Below are 18,351 nucleotides of genomic sequence, written 5' to 3' on the forward strand. Positions count from 1 at the left end.
ATATATATATATATATATATATATATATATATATATATATAAAAAAAATATATATATATATATATATATATATCTTTATATATATATATATATATATATATATATATATATATATATGTATATCTATATATATGTATATATATATATATATATATATATATATATATATATATATATATATATATATATAGATATATATATATATTACATCTGTGCATACATATATACATTTCCTATGCTGGGCGCTGCTTACACCTGTGCAGGCACACTCACATATGCTTACTGTGTGTTACATATGTTTACTGCCACTTATTTGTGCTTACTTGTGCCTTATTCATTATGCAGTACCACTTTGATTGAAGGGATCTGGTTAATAGTCCCATGCGATACTCACGTTCACTTTTACATGTTTTAATGTCGGCTTTACAGCAGAATGACATTCATTCCACAAGGAAAATGATACGTGCTATAGTCGAACTTGAACTGTGAATGCCTGTTCATTAGGCGGATGCTCTAATCACTACACTATTGGTGTTCTGCTTCATTTATATGTATACCCATGGTTCATAGTTACCCGAACACACACCTCAACACTTTACTTACACAGCAGGCATCCATTTTCCTGTTGGGAAAACTGCACTACTAAATATACGAAAAAAGGAACAAGTCCACAGTATGTAAAAACAACTAGCTTGTTCCTCACAGCATAAGATACGTCCACACCGACACTTGCGAATTTAAAAACACTTGTTTAATAAATAAAATGTTGGTAAAATACAACGGTTAAGCGCTTTCATCTAAATTATTTAGACTTCATCAGAACAACTCTAATTCATTACTACACAGTTTAAATACTTCTTTAACCCTATCAAAATTTGCTAACTATTACAACCAATACATATTTAAAGTGCCAGTGTGCATAACAATAAAATCATCTCATTTACTTCATATTATATTAGATAAAACATTAAAGTGCCATTAGTGAAGTTGTTTTTAGGATAAATCATATTGGTATGCACTAAAAGTTGTTCATTGACACACTTCTTAAAATAATATAATATTATGTAATTAGATACTAATGTCACTATCCTGTGACTAAAATACCCAACAGACAATCTTGCTGACTGTATTCTCTATAATGGGCTTTACACATATATGGTCATTTAGACCAGGGGGTGAAGAGGCATTCAATTTAATTTGCCATCTGGCTTCAAGCTCACCTAATTTCTTTTTAATACATCCACCCCTCGGATCTTCCTTGGCTATATCCAATATGACAAAGTGAAACACACTACAACCATTATTCTTAGCAATATGTCTCCATAATGCATTGTTCATGTCTTTCTTCTTTGTATTATACTAATGGTCATATATCCTTTGTCTAAGACATCTATCTGTCTTCCTTATATAATAACAGGGACAATTCCTACATTTCGCCAGATAGACTATATGTTTCGTTCTACAATTACCTTTTCTATACATTATACTTGTACGGTTTGTGTCTTCTAATATAATACTCTTCTCATTTGTGATGTATCTACATTGGTTACACGTACCGCATTTAGTTGTCCCCCCTACATCTACAATTTCTCTATCATTTCCTTTTTTCCTTTCTAACTCATTCTTCATATTAAACCCATTTCTAGACACAAACCTAGGTGTTTTTCCCACTATGTCCCCTATTTTTTTGTCTGTCTTAAATAAATTCCAATTATTAGAAATAATATTCTTAACCTCTGTACTCCATGGGGTATATTGTACTATACAAGCTCTATTGTATCCACTATTATCTACTTCATTGTCTGTATTTGCATTATTCTCTTTACTAAGGGGACCTTTGCCTACCAATGGTATATATTTTTTACCCCATTCATTCCTTACATATTCAGTCATATCTAATACTTACCACCTGGGATATCCTCTTTGTAGGAACATTTCGCCTATATTACCCAATTCAATCAAAAAGTCAGCATAGTCTGATGTCATCCTTGCTGCTCTGATGCATTGGCCTTTAATTATACTTCTTTTTTGACTTAGGGGATGGCAACTGGTATAATCTAAATAACCATTGCTAAATGTTTCCTTCCTGTATATTTGTGTTTTTATTTTATCATTTTCAACTATAATCCATGTGTCTAAGTACACAATTTTGTTCATATCTATATTAAAGGTAAACTTGAGCCAACCACATCTTGAATTTAAATAGACTTTAAATTCCTCCAATTTCTTAAGGGTACCCTTCCAAATCAAAAACACATCGTCCAAAAAACAGACGTAACACGACATATTTGCATACCATTTGGTTTTTAAAATGAATTCTTCCTGCCAATCATTTAAATAAAGATTTGCATATATGGGGACACATGCTGCCCCCATTGCTGCACCTCTGTTTTGTATATAAAACTCTCCTTCAAATAAAATGTAATTATATTTTAAAACAATTTCCATGAATTCCAAGGTCAAAATTCTCCTGTCATTTGTTAAATGACTGGCCTTTTTCATCTGATTTTCTACTCTTAATAATCCATCATCATGAGGTATGCTGGAAAATAAATCCACAACATCTATCGTAACCAGTGCACATCCAGGTTTAATCATTTCATTTTTCAATCTACCTAGGAAGTCCCAAGAGTCTATTATGATGTGTTCTATTGAAGTATATATAGGTTTTAACCAGGCATCCTCCACCTTACCAAAGTTAAAAGTTTTAGAACGATTGCCAGATATTATAGAACGGAAGGGTGGGTCTAATAAGTTTTTATGGATCTTGGGTATACCTATAATAGTACTAATAATGGGTTATTCTACTTTTAGAAAATTGTATAAATCCATACTAATCCTTTCTTCTATTAATAAGTCTTCGAGGTACAAATTTATTTTATTATAACCTATATTCACTTTGTTCCGTGAGGATAGATCATAATTACCAGAACTAAGGAGAATTTCATTAATCTTATTTTTATACTCCTCTTGATGAAATATAACAACCCCACCCCCTTTATCAGGCTTCATTATTCTTAACATCTTATTGTTTTGCATTTCACTCAGGACTGATGCTTCCTTTTTGTTCAAATTGTAGTTAACTTTAACCTTACTAATTTTATTCTTGTAAGCATAAAGTTCATCTATCACTATTTTTTCAAACATAGCTAAGGTGCCATTAAGTGGGGGGGTGTATACACTTTTTTTCTTAAACTCTCTACTGTGTACATTATTTTTGTTGTTATTAAATAAAACTGCCAAATTTAACTTTCTAATATATTTCTTTACGTCTATAATGGCATCCTCCACATTGAATTTCCTCACCGGAACAAATTTCATCCCTTTACTAAATAGGGTGAAATGTTCTTGCCTCAAATCCATATTAGTATAATTCTGAATGTAAAACTGCTTGTATCCACTAGTAATCTTATTAAGCTTCACTAGCTCTTCTTCATCCAACCTTGATGGTGTTGGTACTTGTACCCTTCTGAATTTTTCTTCTGATTCGTATTTGATTTGTAATATGTCTGTTTTTGCCTCTTGTTTATTTCCTCCCAATCCTCTTCTTTCTCTAAAAAAACATCATTATTAGTACATGAATTCGGCCTGTTGTACTGTTGTCTATGGGTACTGGTGTTCCAATTCCCTTTCCATCTATCCTGGTTTTTCCAACTTTTCTCTTTACCTCCATATTCTCATCTATATGCAATTCCCTTTGCATATTGTTCAAGATCTCTATTAAATTTCTTGCATTTCCTCTCAAATACTTTATCAGTCTGATTCTGTACCCATATGTATTGTGTATCCATACAGTATTCCAATTCATCATACAATAAATCATTGACTATATTATCATTTAACTCTTCTAATTCATTCATTAGCACGCATATTTTTTTGTCATTACAACTTATAATAAATCGCATGAACGTGAAACCAAATTAATCAAACATTTTCATACATTGCATTGTTGCTTCATCATTCAGTTCAATACCCATCGGATATTTGAAGAATCTTAACCCCATATGTACAATATTAGTATCCAAACATTTTTTCAAATATCCATTCTCTACTTGTAGGCCCTTACATGATTTTAACTTTTTTCCAAATTCATATAGCAAGTCTTTAAGTATCTTATTGTCATTGTTTATCTCATTTCTATCACTTTTATCGTCTTTTTTTCTTTTACATCTCTGGTCAAAGTCATAATTATCAACTAAAAAGTTGCTGAAACTGAACTTATTGCAGCCTGCGTTCGTGTTGTTTCTATTTAAAACTGTAGCCACAGTACCTGAACGTTGTGTATTCTGAACCATAGTATATGTTCTTTTAGGTGGGATCCGTTTAGGTTTAGCTCCCGAGATAATGTAGTCTGCCTCCGATCCGATCTCCTTGCCTCCAGTCGTCCGGTCCATTCGACCTGCTGCATGAGAATAGGATCCATGAGAGGTACTGCTTTTGAGCTCAACACTCCCTCGTAGCTCTCCCTGCCCATTAGGAATCAAATCTTCATTGTCCTTCGTACTAAAAGTACGTGATGACATCACTGGTTGGCTTCCTTTAGTAGATTGCGCAGGCTGACTTATAAGCTCTATAAGCCTCGTACGTTCCCCTCTCATTATAGCCATCTCAGACTGCAAACTTTTAATTTCATCTCTCTGAGGGGAAAAAATGGATGGTAGTTCATCCAGTGAATCCATGCTGTATATCCAACCACTAATAAATACACGAAAAAAGGAACAAGTCCACAGTATGTAAAAACAACTAGCTTGTTCCTCACAGCATAAGATATGTCCACACCGACACTTGCGAATTTAAAAACACTTGTTTAATAAATAAAATGTTGGTAAAATACAATGGTTAAGCGCTTTCATCTAAATTATTTAGACTTCATCAGAACAACTCTAATTCATTACTACATCCCCTACGTCAAAAAAGAAGTATAATTAAAGGCCAATGCATCAGAGCAGTAAGGATGACATCAGACTATGCTGACTTTTTGATTGAATTGGGTAATATTGGTGAAATGTTCCTACAAAGAGGATATCCCAGGTGGTTAGTATTAGATGTGACTGAATATGTAAGGAATGAATGGCGTAAAAAATATATACCATTGGTAGGCAAAGGTCCCCTTAGTAAAGAGAATAATGCAAATACAGACAATGAAGTAGATAATAGTGGATAAAATAGAGCTTGTATAGTACAATATACCCCACGAAGTACAGAGGTTAAGAATATTATTTCTAATAATTGGAATTTATTTAAGACAAACAAAAAAATAGTGGACATAGTGGGAAAAACACCTAGGTTTGTGTCTAGAAATGGGTTTAATATGAAGAATGAGTTAGAAAGCAAAAAAGGAAATGATAGAGAAATTGTAGATGTAGGGGGGACAACTAAATGCGGTACATGTAACCAGTGTAGATACATCACAAATGAGAAGAGTATTATATTAGAAGACACAAACCGTACAAGTATAATGTATAGAAAAGGTAATTGGTGAATGAAACATATAGTCTATCTGGCAAAACGTAGGAATTGTCCCTGTTATTATATAGGGAAGACAGATAGATGTCTTAGACAAAGGATATATGACCATTATTATAATATAAAGAAGAAAGACATGAACAATGCATTATGGAGACATATTGCTAAGAATAATGGTTGTAGTGTGTTTCACTTTGGCATATTGGATATAGCCAAGGAAAATCCGAGGGGTGGATGTATTAAAAAGAAATTAGGTGAGCTTGAAGCCCTGGTCTAAATGACCATATATCTGTAAAGCCCATTATAGAGAATACAGTCAGCTAGATTGTCTGTTGGGTATTTTAGTCACAGGATAGTGACATTAGTATCTAATTACATAATATTATATTATTTTAAGAAGTATGTCAATGAACAACTTTTAGTGCATACTAATATGATTTATCCTAAAAACAACTTCACTAATGGCACTTTAATGTTTTATCTAATATAATATGAAGTAAATGAGATGATTTTATTGTTATGCACACTGGCACTTTAAATATGTATTGGTTGTAATTGTTAGTAAATTTTGATTGGGTTAAAGAAGTATTTAAACTGTGTAGTAATGAATTAGAGTTGTTCTGATGAAGTCTAAATAATTTAGATGAAAGCGCTTAACCGTTGTATTTTACCAACATTTTATTTATTAAACAAGTGTTTTTAAATTCGCAAGTGTCGGTGTGGACGTATCTTATGCTGTGAGGAAAACCGCACTACTACAGATGTGCCATTCCCTACTGCTCTGGACCCCTGCCGCATGTTGACTCACTCAAAGTATATTCAGACCTCCAAAGCCTATAGTCCTGGCACATACGTGTGTTTGATTGTCAGAGTGTTCATGTGGTCATCTGGGTTTAGGCTTGTCCGATTGGGGACCGGGAATGCTCTGTACCCATTTGAAAGTCAGATTTAGCACGTGGACAAGGTTACTTCCACTGTTAGCATCCTACTTGTGGTAGAGATGCAGGGATTTTGGCCACTTCTGGCCAGCTTGATATGTCAGCACTAGATAATACAGGTGTTTTGCTGCTCTTTTTCTTTGCATTCATTATGAATGCTTTCTTGTTCCCATGTTTATATATAAAACCTCAGCTTTGGCCGGCTAAGAACTAGCTGTATTCAACTGGACGTATAAGAGAATTTAAGTACCTTTATCTGCACTTTTTTTTTTCAAAAAATACAGTATTTAAATTGATTTTAACTGTGTTGCAGGAATATTAACTGAACTGGAAATTAGTCAGTGTTTGCTGAATTTTGTTATTTGCTAATAATTACAGGTGTGGGGTAGCCACATTCTTTGATTTCCTGTCCTTGCCTATTTAAGTGGTACAGTGTGAAATATTTTCTGCTTAAAAACCTCAGCTTTGGCCGGCTAAGAACTAGCTGTATTCAACTGGATGTATAAGAGAATTTAAGTACCTTTATCTGCACTTTTTTTTCAAAAATACAGTATTTAAATTGATTTTAACTGTGTTGCAGGAATATTAACTGAACTGGAAGTTAGTCAGTGTTTGCTGAATTTTGTTATTTGCTAATAATAACAGGTGTGGGGGTAGCCACATTCTTTGATTTCCTGTCATTGCCTATTTAAGTGGTACAGTGTGAAATATTTTCTGCTTAAAAACCTCAGCTTTGGCCGGCTAAGAACTAGCTGTATTCAACTGGACGTATACGAGAATTTAAGTACCTTTATCTGCACTTTTTTTTTCAAAAAATACAGTATTTGAATTGATTTTAACTGTGTTGCAGGAATATTAACTGAACTGGAAGTTGGTCAGTGTTTGCTGAATTTTGTTATTAGTTAGTAATTACAGGTGTGGGGGTAGCCACATTCTTTGATTTCCTGTCCTTGCCTATTTAAGTGGTACAGTGTGAAATATTTTCTGCTTAAAAACCTCAGCTTTGGCCAGCTAAGAACTAGCTGTATTCAACTGGACGTATAAGAGAATTTAAGTACCTTTATCTGCCCTTTTATTTTCAAAAAGTACAGTATTTAAATTGATTTTACCTGTGTTGCCGGAATATTAACTGAACTTGAAGTTAGTCAGTGTTTGCTGAATTTTGTTATTTGCTAGTAATTACAGGTGTGGGGGTAGCCACATTCTTTGATTTCCTGTCCTTGCCTATTTAAGTGTTACAGTGTGAAATATTTTCTGCTTAAAAACCTCAGCTTTGGCCGGTTAAGAACTAGCTGTATTCAACTGGACGTATAAGAGATATTAAATACCTTTATGTGCACTTTTTTTTCAAAAAATACAGTATTTAAATTGATTTTAACTGTGTTGCAGGAATATTAACTGAACTGGAAGTTAGTCAGTGTTTGCTGAATTTTGTTATTTGCTAGTAATTACAGGTGTGGGGGTAGCCACATTCTTTGATTTCCTGTCCATGCCTATTTAAATGGTACAGTGTGAAATATTTTCTACTTGAAAACCTCAGCTTTGGCCGGCTAAGAACTAGCTGTATTCAACTGGACGTATAAGAGAATTTAAGTACCTTTATCTGCACTTTTTTTTCTAAAAATACAGTATTTAAGTTGATTTTAACTGTGTTGCAGGAATATTACCTGAACTGGAAGTTAGTCAGTGTTTGCTGAATTTTGTTATTTGCTAGTAATTACAGGTGTGGGGGTAGCCACATTCTTTGATTTCCTGTCCTTGCCTATTTAAGTGGTACAGTGTGAAATATTTTCTGCTTTAAAAACCTCAGATTTGGCCAGCTAAGAACTAGCTGTATTCAACTGGACGTATAAGAGAATTTAAGTACCTTTATCTGCACTTTTTTAAAAAAAAAATACAGTATTTAAATTGATTTTAACTGTGTTGCAGGAATATTACCTGAACTGGAAGTTAGTCAGTGTTTGCTGAATTTTGTTATTTGCTAGTAATTACAGGTGTGGGGGTAGCCACATTTTTTGATTTTGATTTCCTGTCCTTGCCTATTTAACTGGTACAGTGTGAAATATTTTCTGCTTAAAAACCTCAGCTTTGGCCAGCTAAGAACTAGCTGTATTCAACTGGATGTATAAGATAATTTAAGTACCTTTATCTGCACTTTTTTTTTCAAAAAATAGTTTTTAAATTGATTTTAACTGTGTTGCAGGAATATTAACTGAACTGGAAGTTAGTCAGTGTTTGCTGAATTTTGTAATTTGCTAGTAATTACAGGTGGGGTAGCCACATTCTTTGATTTCCTGTCATTGCCTATTTAAGTGGTACAGTGTGAAATATTTTCTGCTTAAAACCTCAGCTTTGGCCGGCTAAGAACTACCTGTATTCAACTGGACGTATAAGAGAATTTAAGTACCTTTATCTGCACTTTTTTTTTTAAATACAGTATTTGAATTGATTTTAACTGTCTTGCAGGAATATTAATTGTACTGGAAGTTAGTCAGTGTTTGCTGAAATTTCTTATTTGTTAGTAATTACTGGTGTGGGGGTTGCCACATTCTTTGATTTCCTGTCCTTGCCTATTTAAGTGGTACAGTGTGAAATATTTTCTGCTTAAAAACCTCAGCTTTGGCCGGCTAAGAACTAGTTGTATTCAACTGGACGTATATGAGAATTTAAGTACCTTTATCTGCCCTTTCATTTTCAAAAATTACAGTATTTAAATTGATTTTACCTGTGTTGCGGAATATTAACTGAACTTGAAGTTAGTCAGTGTTTGCTGAATTTTGTTATTTGCTAGTAATTACAGGTGTGGGGTAGCCACATTCTTTGATTTCCTGTCCTTGCCTATTTAAGTGTTACAGTGTGAAATATTTTCTGCTTAAAAACCTCAGCTTTGGCCGGTTAAGAACTAGCTGTATTCAACTGGACGTATAAGAGATATTAAATACCTTTATGTGCACTTTTTTTTCAAAAAATACAGTATTTAAATTGATTTTAACTGTGTTGCAGGAATATTAACTGAACTGGAAGTTAGTCAGTGTTTGCTGAATTTTGTTATTTGCTAGTAATTACAGGTGTGGGGGTAGCCACATTTTTTGATTTCCTGTCCTTGCCTATTTAAGTGGTACAGTGTGAAATATTTTCTGCTTAAAAACCTCAGCTTTGGCCGGCTAAGAACTAGTTGTATTCAACTGGACGTATAAGAGAATTTAAGTACCTTTATCTGCACTTTTTTTCTAAAAATACAGTATTTAAGTTGATTTTAACTGTGTTGCAGGAATATTACCTGAACTGGAAGTTAGTCAGTGTTTGCTGAATTTTGTTATTTGCTAGTAATTACAGGTGTGGGGGTAGCCACATTCTTTGATTTCCTGTCCTTGCCTATTTAAGTGGTACAGTGTGAAATATTTTCTGCTCAAAAACCTCAGCTTTGGCCAGCAAAGAACTAGCAGTATTCAACTGGACGTATAAGAGAATTTTAGTACCTTTATCTGCACTTTTTTCAAAAAATACAGTATTTAAATTGATTTTAACTGTGTTGCAGGATTATTAACTGAACTGGAAGTTAGTCAGTGTTTGCTGAATTTTGTTATTTGCTAGTAATTACAGGTGTGGGGTAGCCACATTCTTTGATTTCCTGTCCTTGCCTATTTAAGTGGTACAGTGTGAAATATTTTCTGCTTAAAAACCTCAGCTTTAGCCGGCTAAGAACTAGCTGTATTCAACTGGACGTATAAGAGAATTTAAGTACCTTTATCTGCACTTTTTTTTTCAAAAAATACAGTATTTATATTAATTTTAACTATGTTGCAGGAATATTAACTGAACTGGAAGTTTTGACTCTGCTCTTCAGTTAGTCCCACCCACCCTCCCTGTTTTTGTTTTGGTGTTAATCTTAGTGGCCTTGAAACTGCCCGCCACTCTTCTAAATTTGTGTTTGGATACTCCTTCTGGGCCCATCTCATTTGCTCACTCAACTGAGTGCGGTGAGATCATATTCTGATTTCAGGCACTCCTACTGTGTACAAAGAGAGCATCTGGGAAACAGAAAAAAAAATTAAGCTTCTTTCCTGCCTTTCCTGTTAAGTGGTATAGACTATTTGTAGGCTTTTGAGCCCCCAAGCCCTTCTGTGTTGGAGGGAAGCCTTCTAGCTTAGTTTTTTTTTATAACTAGCCAGTTTTCTAGTTTCAGCACTCAAATCTGTTTCTTTGATCTCAGCACTTGTTCAGAAAAAAAAAACATTTTATCTGCTTTTACTGTACTTGTGTTTCTACCTGCTTTATTTTACTTTTGCATCATCTTAAAAGTACTCCATTGTATTTATTACTGCTTGGTGTAACTCATTCTAAGCCTTTTGGTTTAAACACTTGGGCTTCGGACCAGTTGTTTTGCACTGAGAGGGTTTGTGGTCTGCACTGTAGTGGCAGAACATGTAGCTTACATCCTTCTAGGTTAGGAACTGCTGATTGAGGGCTCAGTGTCTGTTATTCTAAAAGTGTATTAATTCTGGTTTAAGCACTTGGGCTTTCAGGCCAGTTATTTTACATTAAGAGGGTTTGTGGTCTGCACTCTTGTGGGAGGAGAGGCTGGACTCTGCCCTTCTGAGCTGGGAATTTCTGGTTAAAGGCTAATAGTGCATGCATATCTGAACTGCTTCTTACTGAAGTTGGTGTGCCTTGTTTGCTGTGGCATAGACTGGATTCGGGCCTGCTGGATCTAGCTTTGTTTGTGCCACTTGAGCACTAATCCAGGCATTCTCTAAATTAGTCACTTGTATTTATTACTGCTTGGTAGTAACTTGATTAAAGTGTAGCTATCATTCTAAGTCTTTTGGATTAAGCACTTGGGCTTCAGACCAGTTGTTTTACATTAGGAAGGTTTGTGGCATGCACTGTGGTGGCAGGACAGGTAGCTTTCATCCTTCTAAGTTGGGAACTGCTGATTGAGAGCCCAGTGTCTGTTATTCTTAAAGTGTATTAGTTCTGGTTTAAGCACTTGAGCTTCAGGCTAGTTATTTTACATTAAGAAGGTTCGTGGTCTGCACTCTTGTGGGAGAAGAGGCTGGACTCTGCCCTTCTGAGCTGGGAATTTCTGGTTAAAGGTTTATAGTGCCTGAATATTTGAACTGTATCTTACTGAAATTGGTACACCTTGTTTGCTGTAGCATAGACTAGATCCAGGCCTGCTGAATCTAGCTTTGTTTATATGCTTGTTGTTTGTTTCCTTGTTATTTCCCTGGAACGCTAATTCCACCTAATACGCAGCTTCTCAGCGCTTCTGTGGATCACTAGTGATATCTGCATTGCTTACTGTACTTATTTCCTTGTTTCACTTGAAAGAAAGTTACTGTTTGTCATTTTTGCATTTAAGTTACCTGTAACACATTGCACTTAAGTTACCTGGCACTTGCTCACTAAAGCAATTATATAAGTCAGCACTAAAAATTAAAAGCACTACACCCACACTCCCTACTGGCCCTTGTTTTCAATTATAAAGGAATTCCCAATATTATTCTAACATGTCCAAAGGTCAGTTGTCAATCTCCTCTCCAGTCCAGCTGGTGAATCTGGGAATCTTGAGGCAATGTTACAACTGCCTCATGTACACAGACAACCCTCTCCTACTCCCAACAAATTCCAACACATGTGAGAGATGCAACCATATAGCCAAACTGGAGGCTAATCTCTCTCAACTCAGTACTGGCATAACCAGTCAGGAGGAGAAGGAAACCACACTCACTACAATTCCAGTCTCACATAGACCTACCACGACAGCAAACCAAACACATAATCACACAAAAACATACTCGGAGGCCCTAAATAAAAATCTGCCTAAGCAGCAGAGACCTCCAAAGCAGACACCCAAGCAACCGCTACCCCAAAACAAAACACATGCAACACATATCTCACAAAGTCAGTGTGCCGAACAGTCACAGCCCTTAAGACTAAACAACACACCTAATACACTTGTAATAGGTGACTCTATCGTCAGGCTCACCAGGCTGAACAAGGAGAGGGTCACGGTGAGCAGCCTGTCGGGTGCTAGGATCCGCCACATAACACAAGCACTCAGGTCACTCCAAGGCAACTACAAATATGACTCAGTCATTGTCCATGCTGGTGTGAATGACCTGAGGCGTACCTCCATGGACTACATGAAAAGAGACATAGAGGAGCTCTCTGAGCATGTAGCCCAGGCCGGTATGGCCCTGACGTTGAGTAGCATCTTAGCCTCACCAAGAATGATGCCACAATATGAAGACAAGATGATTAATTTCAACAATTGGCTTAAGTACTGGTGTCATTCAAAGGGGATCCAATGCCTGTCAGCTTGGGATGATATGCTTGACAAGCCACGATGCTTCGCTAGGGACGGCTTGCACCTGTCACCCCTGGGCTTTCTGATATTGGCAAAGGCTCTTGCTACACCCATAGTGCCTTTTTTAGGCAAGGCTCAAAAGACAAACCAACCTCCATAGGTATCACAAGGGATAAGAAACTAAGAGTAATGCTACTCAACGCCAGAAGTCTAAACCTCAAGATGCACACACTCAAAACTCTCCTTAGCATGGAAAACATCGATATGTGTGCAGTAACAGAAACCTGGTTCAGGGCTCCCGAGAGCACCCCAGCACTACCAGGTTATACCTCATACCATGCTTTTTGGCCCCAAAACTTGGACCGAACCACAAAAGGAGGTGGAGTATCGATATTCATCAAAGATACCCACACCTCCAGGTTGGTGGCAAAGCAAGAAGCATCAGAGACTTTCCATGTGAAACTAACAGTGGGTAAAACTGCCTTCCAATTTATAGCCTGCTACAGACCACCCTCCCAAACCCAGGAACCCCACTCGGCCTTCCTGAGAACACTGGAAAATATGAAGGTCTCTCCAAACACCATTATATTGGGTGACTTCAACTACCCAAACATAGACTGGGAGCATTACTCTAGCTCCAACACCCTAGCCAAAAGGTTCCTAGAATTTATAAACTCAAATGCTATGGAACAACTTGTTACCACTCCCACAAGAGGGGAAAACATACTGGACCTGATCATCACCAACATGGGGACTCTATGCTCCAGACCAGAAATGTATCCCTCACTGGTAAGATCAGACCATAAACTAATCTCACTGGATATTCACATCCTGACCCCACCTCCTGCCCAGAAAACCACAGTGAAAAACTTCCCTAAAGCAAATTTCACACTCCTCAAAACCGAGGTGGAATCCTTCAAAGCCCCCGGGCCTGTGGAAAATACGGCCCAGACCGCAGAATCCTTATAAACGCATTCTATGAGCACCTTCAGGAATGCATGGATCATGCGATCCCAAATAAAACCAAGACCCAATCCTTCAAAGGCAGACGTCCTGTCTGGTGGACCCCAGCCATAAACAAACTATACAATAGAAGGAGGAAGCTACTAAATGATAGAGCAAAATCCCGAAAAGGGAAGGCATCACTGATCAGTATTAGCAAAAAACTACGGGCACTCATAAAATTGTCTAAGGCCAGCTTTGAGAGAAAAATTGCACAAAACACTAAGGATAATCACAAGGCTTTCTTTAGTTATGTTGGGAAACTGGGTGGTAATTCCCAGATATGCTCAGAATTAGTCTAAAATGACAAAAAATACACCGAACCCACAGACATTGCCAACATCCTAACTGACAGGTTCAGCGCAAACTTCTACCCCCCCTCCCCACTAAAAGGGCAAATATCTATCCCAGCAGAGTGCTTCCCCCCTGACATCTCAGATGTTCAGGTAAGAGCCGCCCTCTCCAAAGCATAAAACACAGCATCAATGGGACCAGACGGTGTCCCGGGCTGCATCCTACATGAACTACAAGAAGAGCTAAACCCAAGCATAAAACTACTGTTCATCTCAGCCTTACTACAGGATATTTGCCCAAAGAGTGGCGTACAGCAACAGTGGTCCCTCTCCATAAAGGTGGTGCCTCAATGGATCCTGGAAACTATCGCCCCATAAGCCTGACTAGCTTGGTCTGCAAAGCTATGGAAAGGATCATCATGGACCTCATAAATAAAGATATTGGGGACCTACAGACACTGGATCCTACCCAGTTCGGCTTTGTTAAGGGCAGATCCTGCCTCATAAACCTGGTTGATTTCTTTGAAACAGTCACCAAGGCCATTGACGAGGGGAAGGTGGTCCACACAGCCTACCTGGACCTTGCAAAAGCCTTCGATGCCATACCCCACTCGGGCATTATAGATAAGCTCACCAGCTTAAATATAAACCCCTATGTCACTAGATGGATTGCAAACTGGCTCAAGGACAGAGCCCACATGGTTAGAATTGCTGGAGCCATGCCAGACTCCAAACCAGTTACAAGTGGTGTCCCACAAGGCTCAGTCCTGGGACCTCTCTTGTTCAGTATATACTTCTCGGAGGTACAGGCCAACATGGAAGGACTGTGGCTGACCACGTTCGCAGATGACTGCAAACTGGGTGCCATAATCGACTCTCCAGCTGACACAAGCATCCTCCAAAAGGGCCTCATAGAAACAGACAACTGGTGCCAGAGCAATGGACTCAAGCTAAATGCCAAAATGTGTATAGTCATCCCCTTTGGCAAAAACAAAGTGCCCACAAATTACCACATAGGTGGTAATCCATTAAGTACAGAAGAAGTAATTAGGGACCTGGGTCTCAAGTTGATAGCAATCTCTCATTTGACAACCACGTGGCCAAAGTGGTTAGAAAAACATTTATATAGCCCACCTAATCATCAAGGGAATCACATCTAGATCAGGGGAGGTCATCCTGCCTCTTTACTCATCCGTCATCAGGCCCATAATTGAGTACAATGCCCCTTTTGGGATGTACCTTACCAGACACCTGCAGCAACTGGAAATAACCCAAAAGTACCTCACCAAGAGGATCAAAGGGCTCAAACAGATGCCATATGCTGCCCGGTTAAAGAAACTCCAGCTCTACTCAGTGGCATACCGCCTGTTCAGAGGTGATTTGTGCCTGACGTATAAAGCCATATCCAACCCGGAATTAATGGACATGCTGCACCTCAGAAAATCCAAATCCCATCGAGCTACGCTCTCGAGAGACTTGAACCTCAGCACTGAAATAAATAGGACATGCTGGAGGGACAGATTCATAACCCAGAGGCTCCCTTCACTCTGGAATAAAATCCCAGTCCAGGTTAGGCAGAGTCCCTCATTGACTCTCTTCAAGAGGAATCTTGATGAGTGGATGGGAGATCGTAGTTTTACCCCGGGTATCACTTCTGTGCCACTGTTAGACAGAGGCGCAGTATACTAACCTCAAAAAAGGGCATAGCAAAATAAATTTAAAATGGGTGGCGAAAGCCAAACACATTCTGGCTAGGCTTATAAATGCCCTAGGGCAGATAGCCTAGTATGAACCTATGAACCTATGAACCTATGAACCTATATATAGGTTTGCCACCCTTTCAAATGCCCAAAGAGGGACATTACTGGTACAAACATCAGATTTTGCAGACCAGAATATACCCACAGCCAGTACAAAGGACAGGATCCCACTTTTTGGCCTAAATGACAGCTTATTCTTGTAGCATTTTAGTTGCTTATTCTGTTTCTTATAACATTTAGATGTTTCAGATACAGAATAACTGATTTATGCAACTATTACATAAATATAGGAGATTTTTATTCATTAAATCTCAGGACATCTGCCATTTTATATTATTTGTACAGGACACAACTGCCCAATTGCAAAGTTGGACAGGTGGTTACCATATATATATATATATATATATATATATATATATATATATATATATATATATATATATGTATATATAGATATATATGGGTCTACTTTCATAGACCGAACGTACGGATCGACACACAAGTTACACCCCAAACAACCAAGACACACCACACCAACAACTCAAAATACCGAACACCACAACACCGACACAAAACGTCAACTACACATTACACACAACAACATATCCACTAACCTTAACCTAAACCCTAACCCTAACGTCCGACACTTACCGCACACTTACCCAACCCGCACCTAACCCTAACTCACTTAACACGCCTAAACCTCAACACCGTCACTATCGCACTTACCCTACCTGCACCCTAACCCTAACTCACTTAACCCACCCCTAAACCTCAACACCGTCACTATCGCACTTACCCTACCTGCACCCTAACCCTAACTCACTTAACCCACCCTAAAACATTCAGCCCGTCACTATCGCACTCACTCCACCCGCATTCTAACCCTGACACACTTAACACTTCCTACACTACTCTATGTCACTTCCACACACTTACCTCACGGAACCCTTAGTCCAACACCACCGCACACTCACCTTTCTCACACCTAACCTCAAATCCTCACTATCGTACACTTACCTGTCCGCTCCCCAATCCTAAATCTTTCACTTTCGCACTTACCGTATCGCATCACACGCTGCCGTTGTCGGTCTCTCAGCTGTCGGGATATCGCGTTTTCGGTAACCTACCTGTTCGGTCGTTTCGTCTCGGTCTTCCGGGTGTCAGTGACGTGGCTGTCTATGAAAGTAGACCCATATATATATATATATATATATATATATATATATATATATATATATATCTATAGACACATGTAAATATATATATAACTATATAGATATATATATGTATATATATATGGGTCTACCTGACATGGTCGACAGTTCATATGGTCGACAGTTTATTTGGTCGACAGTTCATTTTATCGACAAGCATTTTTGGTGGGGGGCTTCACCCCAGACCCGATGTGGGGCTGTGCCACACCCCCTAACTATATATATCAACTCAGGGTTGCACAACATTGGGGAAGGGGCAAATCTGCTTGTCGACCAAAATGAACTGTCGACCAAATGAGTGTCGACCATATGAACTGTCGATCATGTCAGGTAGACTATATATATATATATATTTATATATATATATATATATATATATATATATATATATAATACATATATATATATATATATATATATATATATATAGATATATATATATATGTATATATATATATATATATATTATATACATGTGTGTGTACATATGTATGCATACACATCTATATGATTTTAATTACTTTGATCATACAGTTGAATGACTGTGCTGTCAGCTATGTTTGTGATAACATCGAAGTTAGGTATAATTGCATTGGCTTAAGGTTAAATCACATTGATTGTGATTGTAGGGTCCTGGTGTTGGGCCTGGCCGACGCGGTTTATTGTGTTGCTGGGCAGAACAAGGGCCATTCAACAAAGGGTGCGTACAACACTTTTCATATGTGGTTTACCGTTTAACTGCCAATTCACGTCACGCTAAAATCTTCTACATTCCTACTGTGATACATCACCCCAGTTCACATTTCAATGGTATTACATCGTTATACAGCATAAAATTAGCAAGATATGCTCATATATGGATTACATGTCATAAATGGTGTGTGCTGTAGTCGAACCAGCAACGTCTGCTCGATAGTCGGATGCTCTACCACTACACTATTGGTGTTCTGCTTCATTTATATGTATACCCATGGTTCATAGTTGCCCTAACACACGCCTCAGCACTTCACTAACACAGCAGGCATACATTTTCCTGTTGGGAAAACCACACTACTACACATGCACCATTCCCTACTGCTTTAGACATGTCCCGTATGTTGGCTCTCTCCAAGTATATTCAGACGTCCCAAACTTATAGTCCTGGGACATATGTTCATATCATGGTCAGGGTGTTCAATTAGTCTTCTGATTTTTGGCTTGTCCGACTGTTGACTGGGACTGCCCTGTACCTGTTTGAAAGTCAGACTTAGCACGGGGGCATAGTTAGTTCCACGTTTAGCATTTTACCTGTGGTTGGGGATGCAGAGGCGTGCTCACCTCTGGCCAACCTGATATGACAGCACTAAATATTGTGGGGTTCCG

Source organism: Protopterus annectens, chromosome 1.part2 (assembly GCF_019279795.1).
Source record: "Protopterus annectens isolate FY-2018-M chromosome 1.part2, PAN1.0, whole genome shotgun sequence".
Taxonomy (NCBI): Eukaryota; Metazoa; Chordata; order Ceratodontiformes; family Protopteridae; genus Protopterus; species Protopterus annectens.